Source organism: Helianthus annuus, chromosome 9, assembly GCF_002127325.2.
Source record: "Helianthus annuus cultivar XRQ/B chromosome 9, HanXRQr2.0-SUNRISE, whole genome shotgun sequence".
Classification (NCBI taxonomy): Eukaryota; Viridiplantae; Streptophyta; class Magnoliopsida; order Asterales; family Asteraceae; genus Helianthus; species Helianthus annuus.
The window spans coordinates 177456360-177475658 of NC_035441.2; the positions used below are offsets into that span (position 1 = coordinate 177456360).

Below are 19299 nucleotides of genomic sequence, written 5' to 3' on the forward strand. Positions count from 1 at the left end.
TTACCTTTAACCCCTCTTAGGCAAATCTTTACAGTAGAAATCGCAGAAGGAAATTATGTGAAAATAGATAAAATCTGGCAAGAAGGGAAAATAGAATTATTAGGCCATAAGTTTTCTGCAAATTTGTTACCAATGAATTTAACAGGATTCGATGTAGTCTTAGGAATGGATTGACTAATAGCCAACCATGCACGAATCCTATGTGACAAAAATGCTGTAGAAATTCAAACACCTACAGGAGAAGTAATTTTAATTACTGGAGATAAACCTCGAAAGCCACTGAAATTTATCTCAGTAATGAAATTGGCAAATTATTCAAGGAAACAGGAAATGGTGTATATGATTTCCGTAATCATTAACACTAAAGATAAGGAACTCCAGGACATCCCCGTAGTTTCAGAATACCCAGACGTTTTTCCAGAAGAATTACCTGGATTACCACCTGATAGAGAAGTAGAGTTTAGAATTCATTTAATTCCAGGTACTGCACCAATAGCTAAAGCACCATATAGATTAGCACCTACCGAAATGTTAGAATTGAAAAAGCAATTAGAAGAATTATTAAGCCAAGGATTCATACAACCTAGTTCATCCCCTTGGGGTGCACCAGTGTTGTTTGTGAAAAAGAAAGATGGATCAATGAGAATGTGTATCGATTATAGAGAATTGAATAAGGTTACGATTAAGAATCGATACCCATTACCTAGGATTGATGATCTTTTTGATCAATTACAAGGAGCTAGGTACTTCTCAAAGATAGATTTAAGATCCGGATACCACCAGTTGAAAGTGCAAGAAGAAGATATACCGAAAACTGCTTTCAGAACTAGGTATGGTCATTATGAGTTTACAGTCATGCCCTTTGGATTAACGAATGCCCCAGCAGCATTCATGGACATGATGAATCGAATATGTAAACCATACTTGGATAAATTTGTGATCGTTTTCATCGACGATATACTTATTTATTCTAAAAGCCAAAAAGAACATTGTGAACACTTGCATGCACTCTTAACTTTGTTAAGAAAAGAAAGGCTTTATGCCAAATTCTCGAAGTGTGAATTTTGGCTGCAAGAAGTACAATTCTTAGGTCATGTGGTAAATCATGAAGGTATCCATGTAGATCCTGCTAAGATAGAAGCAATTACAAAGTGGAAAGTCCCACAAACAGCTATGGAGATAAGAAGTTTTCTAGGCTTAGCTGGATACTATAGACGATTTATCAAAGATTTTTCTAAGATAGTCGTACCATTAACTAAGTTAACCTGTAAAGCCGCTAAGTTTGAATGGGGACCTAGACAAGAAGAAGCCTTTAAGATTTTAAAGCATAGATTGACGAATGCACCAATCTTAGCTTTACCCGAGGGAACAAAAGATTTTGAAGTATATTGTGATGCTTCAAAATTAGGCTATGGATGTGTGTTAATGCAACGCAAGAAGGTAATTGCGTATGCTTCTAGGCAATTGAAAAAGCACGAGGAAAATTATACGACTCATGATCTAGAACTAGGAGCCATAATTTTTGCCCTTAAAATCTGGAGACATTATCTGTATGGAAGTAAGTTTACTGTCTATACAGATCATAAAAGTTTAAGATATATATTTGGGCAAAAAGAGTTAAACATGAGACAAAGAAGATGGATGGAAATGCTAAGCGATTACGACTGTGATATTCAATATCACGAAGGAAAGGCAAATGTAGTTGCAGATGCCTTAAGTCGTAAGTACCATGAAAAACCGAAACGAGTCCGTGCTTTGAGGTTAAATCTACAAGTAGATTTAATGGCACAAATCAAAGAAGTTCAGAAAACAGCAATCCAAGACAATGCTGAAGGAATGAAAGGTTACCTAAAAGAACTAGAACAAGGAAATGATGGAATTTGGAAATTCCGTAAGAAACGAATTTGGGTACCTAAGCAAGGAGAGTTAAGAAATAAAATTTTAGAAGAAGCTCATAAATCTAGGTATACCATGCACCCAGGAAATAATAAGATGTACCAAGATTTAAGAAATAATTTCTGGTGGATAGGAATGAAAAAGGATATAGCCGAATACGTATCCAAATGTTTAACTTGTTCACAAGTTAAAGCTGAACACCAGAAACCTTCAGGACTACTCCAACAATTAGAAATGCCTGTATGGAAATGGGAACTCATAACAATGGATTTTGTTACTAAGTTACCCAGAACCAAAAGAGGTAATGATGCGATTTGGGTAATTGTAGACCGATTAACCAAATCAGCTCATTTCCTACCAATGAAAGAAACCTTTAGCATGGAAAGGTTAGCACAACTGTACGTGGACGAAGTAGTATCCCTACATGGAGTCCCACTCTCCATAGTATCGGATAGAGATAGTCGATTTACTTCTCATTTCTGGAAAAGTTTTCAGAAAGCAATGGGAACTCGACTAAATCTAAGTAATGCATATCATCCACAAACAGACGGACAGAGTGAAAGGACAATCCAAACTTTAGAAGACATGCTCCGAGCATGTGTAATTGACTTTGGTGGTAATTGGGATAGCCATTTGCCATTAATTGAATTCTTCTATAACAATAGTTATCATTCAAGCATCGAAGCTGCACCATTCGAAGCACTATATGGACGTAAGTGCAGAACTCCAGTATGTTGGGCAGAAATCGAAGAAAGTCAATTATCAGGTCCTGAAATAGTACAAGAAACTACTGACAAGATAACTCAGATCAAGGAAAGATTGAAAACAGCCAGAGATCGCCAGAAAAGCTATGCAGACAATCGTCGCAAGCCGCTCGAATTCCAAGTAGGAGATAAGGTACTTTTAAAAATTTCTCCTTGGAAAGGAGTAGTACGATTCGGTAAGAAAGGAAAGCTAAGTCCAAGGTACGTTGGACCATTCCCAGTGATTCAACGAATAGGACCAGTAGCTTATCGTTTACAACTACCAGAAGAGTTAGTTGGAGTACATGATGTATTTCATGTATCCAATCTCAAGAAATGTTTATCAGACGAATCCCTAGTGGTACCTCTTCAAGATATAGAGGTAAATGAAAAGCTGAAATTCATAGAGAAACCCCTACAAATAGAAGACCGGAAGATCAAGTTTCTCAAACACAAACGACTAGTGCTAGTAAAAGTCAAATGGGAATCCAAGAGAGGACCAGAGTACACTTGGGAACTGGAATCGGAAATGAAGCGCAAATATCCTCATCTATTCCAGTAAATCTCGAGGACGAGATTTTTCTCAAGATGGGAAGGATGTAACAACTGCCACTAAAATCCATAATTAGGATGGTAATTGACTATTAAGGAAACCCTAATTGAGAAACCCAAGTAATTCCGCATAAACCCTAAAATTTTTATAACAATCGGAATCAGGATCAGGGCCCCTAAAACTCAGGGGGGGGGGGGGGGGTTAAACCCTAGTGATATTTATCTTCTAAATTTGCTGTAGAAACGAAATTTATTCGTTTAACTTACTCACCAAGGCTAATTGGGACACGAAACAACCTAGGCTAAGAAATAGACCCGTCGCGCCACGCGACGGGTATGCATGTCTTCTTCGCGTGGCGCGAGGGAGGACAATTTTCAGCTATAAATAGGGGACGTTGGCACTTGAACTTTGGTACAAAATCGACGTCCAAATTCTCTGTAACCATCGAGTTATAGCGAATATCGTTCACACAAAACACACACCGATCACGAAGTGCTGCCGCAATCAGGGTAATAACTCGATCGCTATTACGATTCAACGTCCGATCGATTATAACTATCCAACGATAGTCCGGGTGCTGCTCAATTGAGCTTGTACTTTGATTATTCGTCGTGATTTCGACTTGAATATTTGAGTGCTGTTCGAATTCAGACTATGCTCTGTTATTCGTTGTGAATCCGATTGAATTATCGAGTATTGCACTGATTAATCGTTGTGAGGGTGTAATCTCGTGAATTGACGTAACTGCTGTATTAGTTACTAACCTGCCTGTGTGTGCATTGTGTTAAACTAGGTGTAATCAAGGCTAATCAGTAGGCTTATATCTATTGCTCGTTAATCTGCAATGTGAGTCATTCTTCTTTTAAAACTGTTTTCTCTCCGTTTGTGAGTAAGTATTACAATACCTCAAATTATTTTCAAGGTTATAATTACAGGGATTAAGTCTTTGTAATCACCAAATTACAGCTGGTATGTGGGGTATTATGCACATTACTATTTTATCACTCTATGTGAGTGAATATTACTCTATGTGAGTTAAACGTCACTATTTGGGGCGACGGGACCCAATAGTGGTATGACCACAGTCACAGATCCGGTCGAGTGACAAATACCCATTCTTGATAATTGGTTGATAGAAACATTGTAATCGCTCTTAATACTGTGATTTATAACTAACGGGTCGTTTTAGAAAACAGAATGATTCAATCAGTATTTCCCCGCTGACAAAACCTTTTTCAAACATGTTTCAGGTGATCTGTGTGATCCAGGAAAAGTGCAGTAAAGCACTACAAGCTCAGAGAAGTGGCTCATTGTGAATAAATAAATAAAACATGCTTTGGAAAATAATGATTTCTGTGTGAAATCAACTGATTGTAAATTATGGGATTTTATCCCTAAAAACTTTGTGTAATATATTAAAACGAGCATATTTTTACGGTTAAAAGATCCTGTAATAAAAGACTTCCGCTGCCATTAGATACCACGGGTACCACTGGAACTGCCCGCGAACCCCGACTCCGTCCAGGGTGGGTCGGGGGTCGCGACACCACCTCTCTCACACTTCACCCACCACCCACCACCACCATAACACCATCATCCACCACCATCATCCATTGTCCATCATAGAGTGTGTGAGTCGTCTCGGGATCCAAGATTGATCGTAAGAGTTCTTGACAATCAAAGGCCATGTTTCCCTAAGTCTCTTACATCACTTGGTGAAGACAAGTGTTTAGTGTAATACTTTTTATTTTTAATCTTTTGCACTTTTTAATTGGTTTTGTATTAATGACTTTAATTACTAGTTTCTTATGTTGAAGGTGATTTTTCCTTATCGTTTGTCCGTGGTGTCTTGGCATTATTTTACTGTCTATATAAAATAAAAGATTTTCACCATTCATATCTCCACGGTCTATATGGAGGTATGTTGGCTACCTGGTCGGGGGTTAAGGGAACGGTTTGGTAAGAGTCTTGCCATTGTTCAGTGTATAGATCCTGCAAAGGACCTGGGTCAAATTTAGTAGGACCTCCTTCAATATCCAAAGGTATTGGATGGCGGGGGTCCAAACTCTTTGACCCCCTCATAAGTTAAACTACTATTAAAAATTTAACCCGGCTACTTAGGACTGTATCCCTGCTGACTCAGACTAGCCTTCAAAAGAGGGGCATACCACATTATGCATTAATAACTTAATTAATTATCTTTCAATAATCCGACCCTTTAGGATTGTATCCTTGCTGACTCAAACTACTGGGTTGAGGGTAACGTCACCTTCAAAAGAGGGGCCTACTACAATAACTAAGATAATCTCTTAAACAAGTGCAAAAGTGCGAAAATAATCAAAGGTTACACTACACACGAGTCGGATCCAAGTGATTCATCTTGTCTATCTGTTTTTATTTTTATTTTATTTTTCAGCATTTTAGTTAGTTTTATTTTTCTAGTTTAAAACCCTTTTTTTCTAATATTTTGATTTGATTAGACGTTGAGGATAAACCGGTACTAAAAGCTCTTGTGTCCTTGGACGACCTCGGTATCTTACCAACACTATACTACGTCCACGATGGGTGCACTTGTCCATATGTGTGTTTAGTGTTAGTAAATATCGTGTTTTATAAATTTAAAACTTGGCTAAAAAGTGTAAAAAAGGCTTAAAATATATACCTAAAAAAATAACACACTTCACGCACATCAGCCGCTTGTTTGAACACAGACATGGACTCAAAAATGGCGTTGATGCAGGACATGTTCAACTGGAGGCTTCAGAATCTTCAGGAACAAGAAGCTCATGAAAGTGAAGGTGATGACATGGATGAAGCTCTAAATGAAGACTCCGAGGAAGAAGACAACGGAAGTGATGGATACTTCTCGGATAAAGTACCTTCTGTCGAGGAGTTTTAATTTTTTTTTGTTAGTTTTCTTCTGTGTAATCTTTTTTATTTCCTTAAGATAATTAAATATTATATTTCTCTATTTAGTTGCAAAACGCCAAAAAAATACTACAAAAAGTTATTGCTTATAGAACGCCAAAAATAATAAAAAATATTTTTCCTACTTAATATTTTCTCTGTTATTGTATTTTGTTATCTTGGTCTGCATAACGTCATTTAAAAAAAACACCAAACTTGGAAGATGGGTCGTCTATCACCCTAGAACTGATAAAGCTGAACAAAACAGTAAATACACACAGTAACTGAAAAGACGATTACTTTATTACTATCATTTATTATAATAAAAATCCCGCATAAACTACGCGCCAAAAAAACTCTTATAAGAGAGAGGTCTCTACACAATGAATTGATCACACCCAGAAAAACAAACACCATGTTCCCTATAAACAACTCACTTTAAAACGCCAAAAATAGTTAAAAAACCACAGATGGCAAAGCTTTCACTGAATGGATTCTTCTCTGGGGTGGTTATCTCTGTAATCTTTTGCTGAACGGATAGACAAATATTCAAGAAAAAGAGACTGATAAATGTGATATATCATCATGTGAGCTTTTCTTGATGAATATATGCATGGCATGAAGGGATCAATACAAGTGTAAAATGCTATTTTGGACTCCATTATTATAAATAGCATCAAGCAAGAGTTCATCTTTAATGACAAGCCACCAAACAAGAATATCACACCAAAAAGCAGTTAGTTTTCTCAGTTAAGAGGGTGTACAATGACAAAAATACCCTTTCCTGATAATAATGGGATCCACTTTTACTCACCTACCCACCCCCACCCCTATTCTCTCTTTCTTATTTGCACCTGCACCTACATTCAGACCAAAGCACCACCATCACACCTAAATCGCAACCACCACCATCCTCAAATCCCAATTATCGCCACCACCTCACCCCTCATCATACCTCCGCCACCACTTCACCCCGTCATCACCGGCATGCCACCACTTCCAGACAAACCCACCCCAACCCACCAACACCTTCGCCGGAAAAAAACGACCACTAAATCCACCTTCACTGCAAACACCATATCACCACCTATAACCACCATAACCTCTCCATGAAACACCACCCTGCAAATCGCACGGTCGCATCGTCTCCATAGAAAAGAGTATCGAGAAACACCTTGTTGTTGCCGGAGCAGTTAAATGTGCCCAGAATAATCACAGACAGTGCAGTTGCGTTAACGGTGTTAACAGCAACTGTTACTGTAGTGTGGATGTGTATAACAGTTCCCGCTCAATAAGTTATACATCTCTGCATCTGTTCAAGTACAAAAAGCAAAACTAAGAATTTGCAGGCGCACTGTTATACCTTAAAGAAAGTTCATGGGTTTTTTTATCCAATTGTTTTGTGTTATTTGGGCTAGTTTTATTTGGGGGGTTATAATTGTGAGATTAAATATATAAATGTAATATTTAATCTTGTAGCCTATATAATCATTTATATTATATTAGATCAAAATATATTAATAACCTATTAATAATTAGTTGGTAATTGTTGATGGACCATATTACCCTTATTAACTAATTGGGTTTCCTCTTGGGTGTATAAATAAGGGGCTTATTAGAGAGTTAAAGGGTTACACACATTACACAATCAAAAACCCTCATTAACATCAAATTCGTGACTCTCTCCCAATAACCGAAACCTCCCTAATTTCGGTTTCATCACCATCATTAACTTACACCCTAAGGAGGAACCAGATCATCCTGACAATCATGTCGAACTCAATGGCTGCATCTCTGACTGGATTCTCTGCTGGCCTGTCTGCTGTAACAGGTATTATTCATGTTTTCCATTACATTTAAACAGAACTGATCCAACATGTGGTATCAGAGCATATGTTGATAAACCAGTTCTGTTTTCGTATCCATTATTCTGGGATCAAAAATCTGGAAAACGGAAGTTTTTAAGTCATTAAAATCACGGCTGATTTCGAGTTCTAATGAGCCGAAATCACTGTTTCGGAAAAGTATGATTGATAAAATTGACTCGAAATCGTAATGGGTAACTTAGTATCCGAAATCTGTTAACTAAAATCTTAAAATTCAGGTTTCGGATCCCAGAATTATGTTTTAAATTTTTTAGGGTTCATCATAATGTTCTAAGAAAACTCGAAAATTCCCTAAGATTTGGAATATAATTCGGATTAGTGGGTGTTTTACTGTTTTTGATCTGAATTTTATCTACTAAAAATTTCAGAAACTGTTAAAAGATAATCAGTTATTATTTTTGAAATCTTTTGATAAGTTTAGATCAGCATTAAAACAGGAAACATTATCCCACATTCCCTAAAATTTCGAGTTTTCAGTTATCATCACAAAACAGCTCTTAATAAGGTTATAACTCGAGACCATGAGGTTGCTACTCGAGACCATGAGGTTGCTACTCGAGACCATAAGGTCATAACTCGAGACCATGAGGTTGCTACTCGAGTCCATGAGGTTGCTACTCGAGACCATGAGGTTGCTACTCGAAACCATAAGGTCATAACTCGAGACTAAGGTTGCTACTCGAGACTGAGGTTGCTACTCGAGACCAAGGTTGCTACTCGAGACCAAGGTTGCTACTCGAGATAATAACGCTATAACTCGAGACTAAGGTTGCGACTGGAGACTTCATAACTAACTCGAGATCTCAAAACTCAGTCGAAACCATGACTCGATCCGCGCTAACAGGTGGTTTGCTATTAAATACTTGGTTTTGTTAACACTTAATTAATTTATCAGAATCAGATAATTTTTGCAAAACCAAAATAGCTTTACTTGAATGAGCTTCTGATGTATTAATTCTGGCCAAAGCTGATTTAATACATCTATTTATTGTTCAAGTATTATGAAAAGCTATGTTGAGTATGCATTACAAACCTGAAATGTCTTAATTCTGGCCAAAGCTGATTTAATTCATTTATGTTTAGCATGCTTGACAAGTGCATAACTAAAGTGATTGTCTCATTTCTGGCCAAAGCTGATCTGTCACGATTACTTTGCACACATACTTAAATGATTACACTTCTGGCCAAAGCTGATTTGTCTTCGTTTAAGTAGAATTTTTAACTAAGTCTATTATTTTGATGTTAGTAATAGACATTATCACAGCTTCATAATTAAAATGGTCATTATTTATGCCTGCCTTAGTATAACAAGCCCATTAGATCACATTAGGACTTCTTCTTTTGTATCATAACTTGCTCATCTTATTTCCACTATCAGCACCCAATTGCGGGATTCCACCTTTGACTGGTGATAACTTTGCTGAATGGAAGGATGCCCTCATGCTTACTCTAGGATTGCTAGACTTTGATTATGCTTTAAGAGAGAATAAGCCAGCGGACCTTACCGCTACAAGTACTGCTGCTGAGCAGATAGTCCATGATAAATGGACTAGGTGTAACCGCATGTCTCTCATGTTCATGAAGCAGTCCATTCATAACTCAATCAGAGGGGCCATTCCTGATTCTGAAGATGCTAAAACCTATTTGGCTTCTGTGGAGAATCAATTCAAGGGAACATCAAAGGCACACGCAAGCACTCTTATCCTCAAGCTGGTGACAACTAAATATGATGGGAGGAGCGGCATTCGCGAACACATCATGATGATGCATGACATGGCCAATAAGCTGAAGGGCCTTGAGATGGAAATCAGCGATGGTTTTCTTGTTCACTTCATCATCACTTCGCTTCCTTCGTCCTATGAAGCATTCAAGATCAATTACAACACTCAGAAGGACAAATGGACGATGAGTGAGCTGATCGCTATGTGCGTGCAGGAGGAAGAGCGTATGAAGATGGATCGCACTACCGATGTTGCTAACTTCACCACCTCCAGCTCAAAGAAGAGGAAGAACTCTTATCCAAGAAAGGATGCTTCTAAGGTTCAAAAGCCAAATCCAAATCCTAATACAAGTACACCTTCCAGCTCTAAGAGCTCCTTAGGCAAACCCTATTGCAAGTTCTGTAAAAAGACAGGACATAAGCAAAAGGAATGCCCTGACTTCAAGGAGTGGCTGGCTAAGAAAGGTAACGATTTTTTCATGATACTTGAGTCCTTTAATTTAAATGTTCCTGCTAATTCTTGGTGGTTTGATTCTGGTTCTATGGTTCATGTTACCAATTCACTTCAGGGATTCCTTACAATCCGGAAGCTGGGAAGAAACCAAAGAACACTTAAAGTTGGGGATGATCGGGAATTAGAAGTGAAGGCCATAGGAACATTACAATTATTTTTGAAAACTGGTTTATGTATTAAACATTTTGATACCTTATATGTTCCTGAGGTAACTCGGAACCTAGTATCAGGACCAAAGTTAGACATGGACGGTTTTGTCGTTTCTCATGGTCATCGCAAACTCTCTATTCTCTATGATTCCGTTGTTTATGGTACTGGCATTCTGGATGGTGGTCTCTATAGATTAGAACTAGATGATAATTGTTCCAAATCTTTGTTGTCATATAATATTAATGAATCACTCACAAAGATGGAAAAGAAACAAATTCGAGACTTAGAGACTTCATCTATGTTGTGGCATCAACGTTTAGGCCACATCTCAAGAGAACGATTAAATCGTCTCGTAAAGGATGAAGTCTTACCTCCTCTCGATTTCACTGATTTTGGAACATGTGTCAAATGTCTTAAAGGCAAAATGACATCAGCGAATAAGAAAGGTGCCACTAGGAGCTCTAATTTATTAGAACTCATTCACACTGATATTAGTGGTCCCTATCAAATCGCTGGCATCACAGGACATACTTCATTTATCACTTTCATTGATGATTATTCTCGTTACATGTACTTGTATCTTATAAAGGAAAAGTCTGAATCTGTAACAACTTTTAAAGATTATAAAGCTGAAGTTGAAAAGCAATTAGATCGTCAGATTAAAGTTGTGAGATCAGACAGAGGCGGTGAATATTATGGAAGACATACTGATGTGGGTCAAGCTCCTGGTCCATTTTATGAGTTTTGTAAGGGCCAGGGGATTGTGAACCAATACACCATGCCTGGTCCACCTCAGCAGAATGGTGTTGCTGAACGAAGAAATCGTACCCTTATGAACATGGTGCGCAGTATGTTAGCCAACACTAATTTACCATTATTCCTCTGGACTGAAGCATTAAAAGCAGCTGTTCATATACTCAATAGAGTTCCTTCTAAGTCTGTCCCTAAAACTCCTTATGAACTTTGGACAGGAAGGAAACCGAGTCTTAAATATATGAAAGTATGGGGTTGCATTGCTGAAGCAAAACTTTACAATCCTTTCCTAAGGAAACTTGACCCTAAAACAGTTACCTGCTTCTTTATCGGGTATCCTGATCATTCAAAGGGTTATCGTTTCTATTGTCCTTCCCATGTCACCCGTATTGTTGAAACCAAGCGTGCTGCGTTCCTGGAGGATTTCAAGGTCAGTGGGAGCAGTACCAACCCTTACGAAGAATTGCAAGAAGTACAAGACGCGGGGGGGAGAGACTCGTCGCTTACCATTACTCCGTTTACTCCTCCTGTACCCCATGCAACTGCACCTGAAGCCACTGCACAAACTCCATCTCCACAACCAGAACCCATCATACCTCATAACGAAGGCACATCAAACGCTCAAAACCAAGACAACGCTGAACCCGAAAATCAGCTCAGGAGGTCATCTAGGCAGAAACGGCCTACTAATTGGGATGATTACGTTACCTACCTGACTGAAATGGATGCTGGAAAGCTCAATGATCCTATCTCTTATAATGAAGCCATTAGCAGTGATCAGTCTTCTGAATGGAACAAAGCAATGATTGATGAGCTTGAATCCATGAAGAAAAATGACGTTTGGGATTTGGTAGAATTACCCAACGGTGTCAAACCTGTAGGTTGTAAATGGGTGTTCAAAACAAAACAAAACTGGATCCGAATGGGAACGTTGAACGCTACAAAGCGAGATTGGTTGCAAAGGGCTACACTCAGAAAGAGGGAATTGATTATCAAGAGACGTTTTCACCTGTCTCTCGTAAAGATTCATTAAGGATCGTTATGGCCCTAGTAGCTCATTTTGATTTAGAGCTACATCAGATGGACGTCAAAACTGCTTTCCTTAACGGAGACTTAGACGAAGATGTTTACATGAAACAACCTGAAGGCTTTAAACCTGAAGGTCAGGAGCATCTAGTCTGTAAGTTGAAGAAATCCATTTATGGGTTAAAACAAGCATCACGTCAATGGTACCTCAAGTTTGATGAAGTCATGAAGAGGCAAGGTTTTATGAAGAATCAAGTGGATCAATGCACCTACCTCAAGATGAGTGGGAGTAATTTTACTATACTTGTCCTTTACGTAGATGATATTCTATTGGCAAGTAATAGTTTAGACATGTTGCATGAGTCGAAGCGGTTACTCTCGCATAACTTCGACATGAAGGATCTCGGAGATGCTTCTTACGTCATTGGCATCGAAATTCACCGAGATAGACACAAAGGGATCTTAGGATTGTCTCAAAAGACTTACATAGATCGTGTCCTTACACGTTACAACATGCAACAGTGCAAACCCTCCGTCGCTCCAGTAGTTAAGGGAGATGTTTTCGGTTCATTCCAGTGTCCGACAACAGAGGTTGAAAAGGAGCAAATGAGCCAGATACCTTACGCTTCAGTAGTCGGGAGCCTGATGTATGCTCAAGTCTGTACTCGCCCAGATATCGCTTATATTGCTGGAATGCTAGGCCGTTATCAGACTAATCCTGGCCTAGATCACTGGAAAGCAGCTAAGAAGGTCCTCAGATATCTGCAAGGGACGAAAGACTATAAACTGACTTATAGAAGAAGTGATCACTTAGAAGTGGTAGGTTATTCTGATTCTGACTTTGCCAAGTGCAAAGATGACAAGAAATCCACTTCGGGCTACATCTTTATGTTAGCAGGCGGACCTATCTCATGGAAGAGTCATAAACAACAGTTAACTACAACTTCCACGATGATGGCAGAATACATTGCTGTTTACAACGCAACCTGTCATGGAATGTTGCTTAGAAATCTGATTACTGGACTCAAAATCGTTAATTCCATTTCTAGACCATTGAAGCTTTACTGTGATAACTCAGCTTTAGTTTCTCGAACAGTAACAGTTCGACTGGAGCTGGTTTATATCTCGATACAAAATACTTGTTCGTACGTGAACGAGTTGAGGAAAATAATCTTTGTATTGAGTATATTAGTACTAAAGATATGCTAGCGGATCCGATGACTAAAGGTCTCCCACCTAAAGTTTTCGAAGAACATGTATCGAATATGGGACTTACTAAAGACCTTATTTAATGGCATATTGTACTAGCTTATGTTTTAATTAATAAAATTTCCTCAGTTTGATTTTGTATGTCTCTAACATATGTTCTGCCGGTGTAATGACATATAGACAAATATAAATACAAATCAGACGCTAAAGGGCTTATACATATTTTGATCGTAACTGTTAGGTTTTAAATTGAGGCTATAGTATGATTAATGGGGGTCCTGAGTCGAATGATGATTCAACGGCTGTATTTCTCTGCTATAGTTCTTGGTTTAAAGCTAAAATGAGTGTTAACTCCTGGCCAGGCTTACCTAATACTCATGATAAATGATTACTTGGCTAAGTGGGAGAATGTGAGATTAAATATATAAATGTAATATTTAATCTTGTAGCCTATATAATCATTTATATTATATTAGATCAAAATATATTAATAACCTATTAATAATTAGTTGGTAATTGTTGATGGACCATATTACCCTTATTAACTAATTGGGTTTCCTCTTGGGTGTATAAATAAGGGGCTTATTAGAGAGTTAAAGGGTTACACACATTACACAATCAAAAACCCTCATTAACATCAAATTCGTGACTCTCTCCCAATAACCGAAACCTCCCTAATTTCGGTTTCATCACCATCATTAACTTACACCCTAAGGAGGAACCAGATCATCCTGACAATCATGTCGAACTCAATGGCTGCATCTCTGACTGGATTCTCTGCTGGCCTGTCTGCTGTAACAGGTATTATTCATGTTTTCCATTACATTTAAACAGAACTGATCCAACAATAATTGCTTGAAGAAACCATAGGAATCGCTAGAGATACTTTGAGAAACCCAATAGCTTTGGGCATGAAACGGTTCTGTGGTAGTATTAGATTAATTTGAGAGGTAATAATGAATAAGCAATTTTCTGTATATTGAAGAGGATGTATATTTAATGGAGTTGCAGGTTGATTTTGGTTGACTCCGATCGGTAGTGGCGGTGATTCTGATTGTTGCAGGTTAAAGTGAAATAATGGGGAAGAAGACATGGGCTGGGGGTGGGGTGGGTATATGGGGCCCACATGTATTTTTTTTAGTCTTTTAATGTTTTATTTGTTATCTTTTAATAGTAAGGGCATTATAGTCATTTCATACCAACTTAACTGAGAAAACTAACCCCCATCCACGCCATGGATTATCCGAGAACGAAATTATAAAAGTCGGGGACTATAGGTGTAATTTTAAAAAGTTGAGGATTAAAAGTGAAAATATAGCAAACCACGGGGACTATCCGAGCACTTTTCTCTAATTAAACATTAAAAGACCATTTTCCCCTTCATTATAAGAAAGGAAAAAGACAAAATACCTTTTGAATTTTGGAAAATTCTTCATTTAAAAATTTAATATTAGATTTATTATTTAGACACAGTTAGTGAAAATTGAGAGAATTATTACTAAAACCAGACGTTGGAAAAATATTAGTAAAAGTGGAGGTGCGGGGAATCGAACCCCGTGCCTCTCGCATGCGAAGCGAGCGCTCTACCATATGAGCTACACCCCCATTCGTGCTGTCATTACTCCGATTAATGCATATAACAGAGCATGTTTTTTATTGTAGTTATTTTCTATCATATATGAAAATTTATGCAAGATATAACATGAGCGTGATTTTATAGTTAGAATGTACCTATGGCGACCTTTGCTACACATATTTTAAGGGAAAAACACTTCATTCGTGTGATGACTACTAAAATGGATATAATATTCATTTTCCAATTCAATTCATCGACGAATTATGTCGACAACTGTTATGTAGATATACCTACTACACCAAAAGTTTTTGTCATGGCATCTATTGACAATTATTTAACGACCTATTTTTTGTCGTTCAAACCAAAAATTTACTACAACTATTTGTGTAGTAACCAAAAATTGTGTAGTAAACAAAAATTTACTAGAACCATTCCGCGTCTGGTATCAGAGCCGGAATGGTTCTAATAAATTTTTGTTTACTACACAATTTTTGGTTACTACACAAATAGTTGTAGTAAATTTTTGATTTGAACGACAAAAAATAGGTCGTTAAATAATTGTCAATAGATGCCATGATAAAAACTTTTGGTGCAGTATATACATCTACATAACAATTGTCGACACAATTTGTCGATGAATTGAATTGGAAAATGAATATTATATCCATTTTAGTAGTCATTTGTTGACTAGATTTTTTGATTACAAGAATCATTTGTTTTCGATAGTATAAATCATTTGATTTCGATATTGGTTAATCAATTATGTTTGTGGTATCATTACTCTGATTAATGCATATAACAGAGCATGTTTTTTATTGTAGTTATTTTCTACCATATATGAAAAATTATGCAAGATATAACATGAGCGTGATTTTATAGTTGTACCTATGGCGACCTTTGCTACACATATTTTAACGGAAAAATACTCCATTCGTGTGGCAAATAATTTGCTTTAATAAAACTGATTCAAGACTATGTTTGCTTTGCCTATTTGCTTTAATAAAACTGATTCAAAACTATGTTTGCTTTGCTTGATAAAATCATATATACTTGAACACATACACCTAAACAAGAAATTGATTTATTATTAAAGATCACTTCAATACACGCCAGTGGGCACTCAGGAAATTTTTGCTGGGGTGCGGAATATTTTTAAAGATTTTAATCGCCTAGTTATATAAAAAAATCGGTTCGTAGCAGGTCGGATCGAGACGGGTCATGTAAGACAAAAGAACATCAAACTAAAATTTATATAATCATCAATAAACGTCAAACATCATTACAAACGTATTTAAAATTTTACCATACAAGTTTTCATTTTTTGAAATCTATCCAAAACATTATCTAGAGATACTAAACACTCCATAAGTTGATTACAATCTTACTCATGGTTCTTATCATATATAAATCGCTTCATAAGTTCATAAAACAACACTAAAAACTTAAACAAAATAAACAATCATGTTCAACCATAGTCCATAATTTTCAATTTTATTTTCAAAGATTCAAGCCATAGTATTAAATATTGATTACTTGTAACTTATCATTTAAACAAACAAAGCTATAAATAAAAAAAAACAAAATCATTTAACTACAAGTCTGTAACAACCAAAAAACATCAAAAAACATAAAAAGATCAAACCCTTATACGTCTATATTTCCTCCTAATCATCACATAAAAAAAAACAAAAAAATCAATAAAGAAACCATACTAGTTCTATATTGGAGTTCTGGCGTAATATGGGTCGGTCTTGTCGGAATTTTGGTTTTTCCGGCAAAAAAAGTCGTCCAATCGTGAGTAGTGGCGTCAAGTCGCTAGTAGTACTTTTTGGGGCGGGATTTGGAATTGGAATTGGTTGATGGGTTTGGGTTATTTTATTTAGTTCAAATATCTTTGGGTTGGGTTAATAAAAATATATGTTAGATTGGGCTTTGATTGAGTCAAGTAATTAAGTGAATAAGTGGCTAAAGAATAATTATATAAATTATGTTATATATATTTGTATATTAAATAATAATCAGTGTGTATTTTTTTTATAAATTCATAATAATTTTTTCTAAGTGGGGCGGTTGAAAATTTTCAAGGGGTGCGGGTGAAAATTTCCAAGGGTTGTGGTAGAAATTTCCGACGAAAAATAACCCAAAAAATATTTTTTTCAAGGGGTGCGCCCACCCACCCACCCCTTAGGGTGGGTACGCCGCATAAGCATAAATTTTGAGTATACATTGCACTCGCAACCTATTTTTAATATATATATAGAAAGTATATATATATATATATATATATATATGGTATATATATACCCTATATAGGGTTAGGTTCAAACGTCAACAAAAATCCCAAGAGTGAACTGATCTGGACTATTGATTATTATGATCTTGATATTTTGAATGGGTGGCATGATTGTAATTATTAGGTTAGTTTTTATTTTTTTATTAAAATCAAAAGAGTATAAGTGTAATTAGATTTATAAGTGTAATTAGATTAATTGGTTATTTAAAATCCGGAAACTAAATTGTTTCCATTTTTTTCCGATTGTATTAAATCCCGTAATTATCTATTGTTTTGTTTATCAATCTTTTGATTTCCCTTTAAAAACAAAAACTCAGATCCTCTTTCTCTCTAACCTTCATTGGTGACGGCAAATAAACCACGAAGCACGGCGTCGGATCGATCGATTTAGGGCTTCGAGGAAGGGACGGAATCGAGGAAGGAAACGGAAAAAACAGGGGACGAAGATTAGCGAACAATCTTCATCGAGGAAGGGAAATGAAAAAACAGGGGACGAAGATCGATCGATTTAGGGCTTCGAGGATGAAGTTCTTATTAACTTCATTTATGGCCTTTTAGAGGAGAAGGTAACCTGTTACTTTATGCGGTTTAATAAGAACTCAATTTGCCCCATATTTATGCCATATAAAATGGAATTGTTTTCTCTTCAGTATATGCTATTGGTAAGGGGATATTTATGCTTGTGGAATGGGCTTTAAAAATAGTAAAAATCAAATGTTATTCGTATTTTGGTTTGGAAAGAGAACAATCCTTATGACGATTGACTTGATTGTATTATTCTGAATTGATTTTAACCCATATTAGAGGAGGCAGAACACAAGTGGTGTTCCCCCACAGTTCTTGGATGCCAAGGAGGAAGAAACTAAGAAGAAGCAGGTATATGTACTGTTTCGTTAATCGTTATCAATAGCGGGTTAGGGTTTAGTTTCCTTTTTTATACCATTGTACACATGTGTATTCCGATTATTGGTATTGTTTTTTTTGGGGAAAATGTGATGAAGATTATACACTTGGGTTGTACACATATTTGCAGGGGTGTTTTATGTTTATTATGCTCTGTTTGAGGGGGGTGTACACATGTGTATTCCGATTATTGGTATTGCTTTTTAGGGGAAAATGTGATGAACATTGTACATTGGGTTGTACATATATGTATATTGTGTTTTTTGTTTGTTATGTATTTGAGATAATGTGATGAACATTGTACATTGGGTTGTACATATATGTATTTGATGTACACATGTGTATAGCATCTGTTTTTGTGATATCTCAGTTTTTTTTTGTGTATTGAATGTGTAAAGTTGTTGATGTACACTTGTAAGTTATGCAAAGTATTACATGTACACATGTGTATAGCATCTGTTTTTGTGATATCTCAGTTTTTTTTTGTGTATTGAATGTGTAAAGTTGTTGATGTACACTTGTAAGTTATGTAAAGTTGTTGATGTACACATGTGTATAGCATCTGTTTTTGTGATATCTCAGTTTTTTTTGTGTATTGAATGTGTAAAGTTGTTGATGTACACATGTGTATAGCATCTGTTTTTGTGATATCTCAGTTTTTTTTTTGTGTATTGAATGTGTAAAGTTGTTGATGTACACTTGTATAGTGTGTTTTTTGTTTGTTATGTTCTGTTTTGAGGCGGGTATACACATGTGTATTCCGATTTTGCTCTGTTTTTAATTTGATGTACACATGTGTATAGCATCTGTTTTTGTGATATCTCGGTTTTTTTTTGTGTATTGAATGTGTAAAGTTGTTGATGTACACTTGTAAGTTATGCAAAGTATTAGCTGCTGAGTTTTTCGTTCATTTTTTTTGATTTTGCTCTGTTTTTAATGCGAAGTTCACACGTGTATTCTGATTTTCCTCTGTTTTTAATGTGATGTACACATGTGTATAGCGTCTGTTTTTGTGATATCTCAGAATTTTTTGTGTATTGAATGTGTAAAGTTGTTAATGTACACTTGTGAATTATGCAAAGTATTAGTTGCTGAGTTTTTTTGTTCTATTATAGGAGATGTCGTTAACGAGAAAAGTGGATATGGAATGTCGATAAGGATGATTCACGT

The 19299-nt window shown here is 36.5% G+C and overlaps 1 non-coding gene across 1 annotated transcript; it reads right to left on the reverse strand.

The window, feature by feature from the left end:
- Positions 1-14889: 14889 nt before the first annotated feature.
- Positions 14890-14962, reverse strand: TRNAA-CGC. Its single transcript has one exon. It is a non-coding gene; the product is annotated as a tRNA-Ala (tRNA).
- Between the last annotated feature and the right edge of the window lie 4337 nt (positions 14963-19299).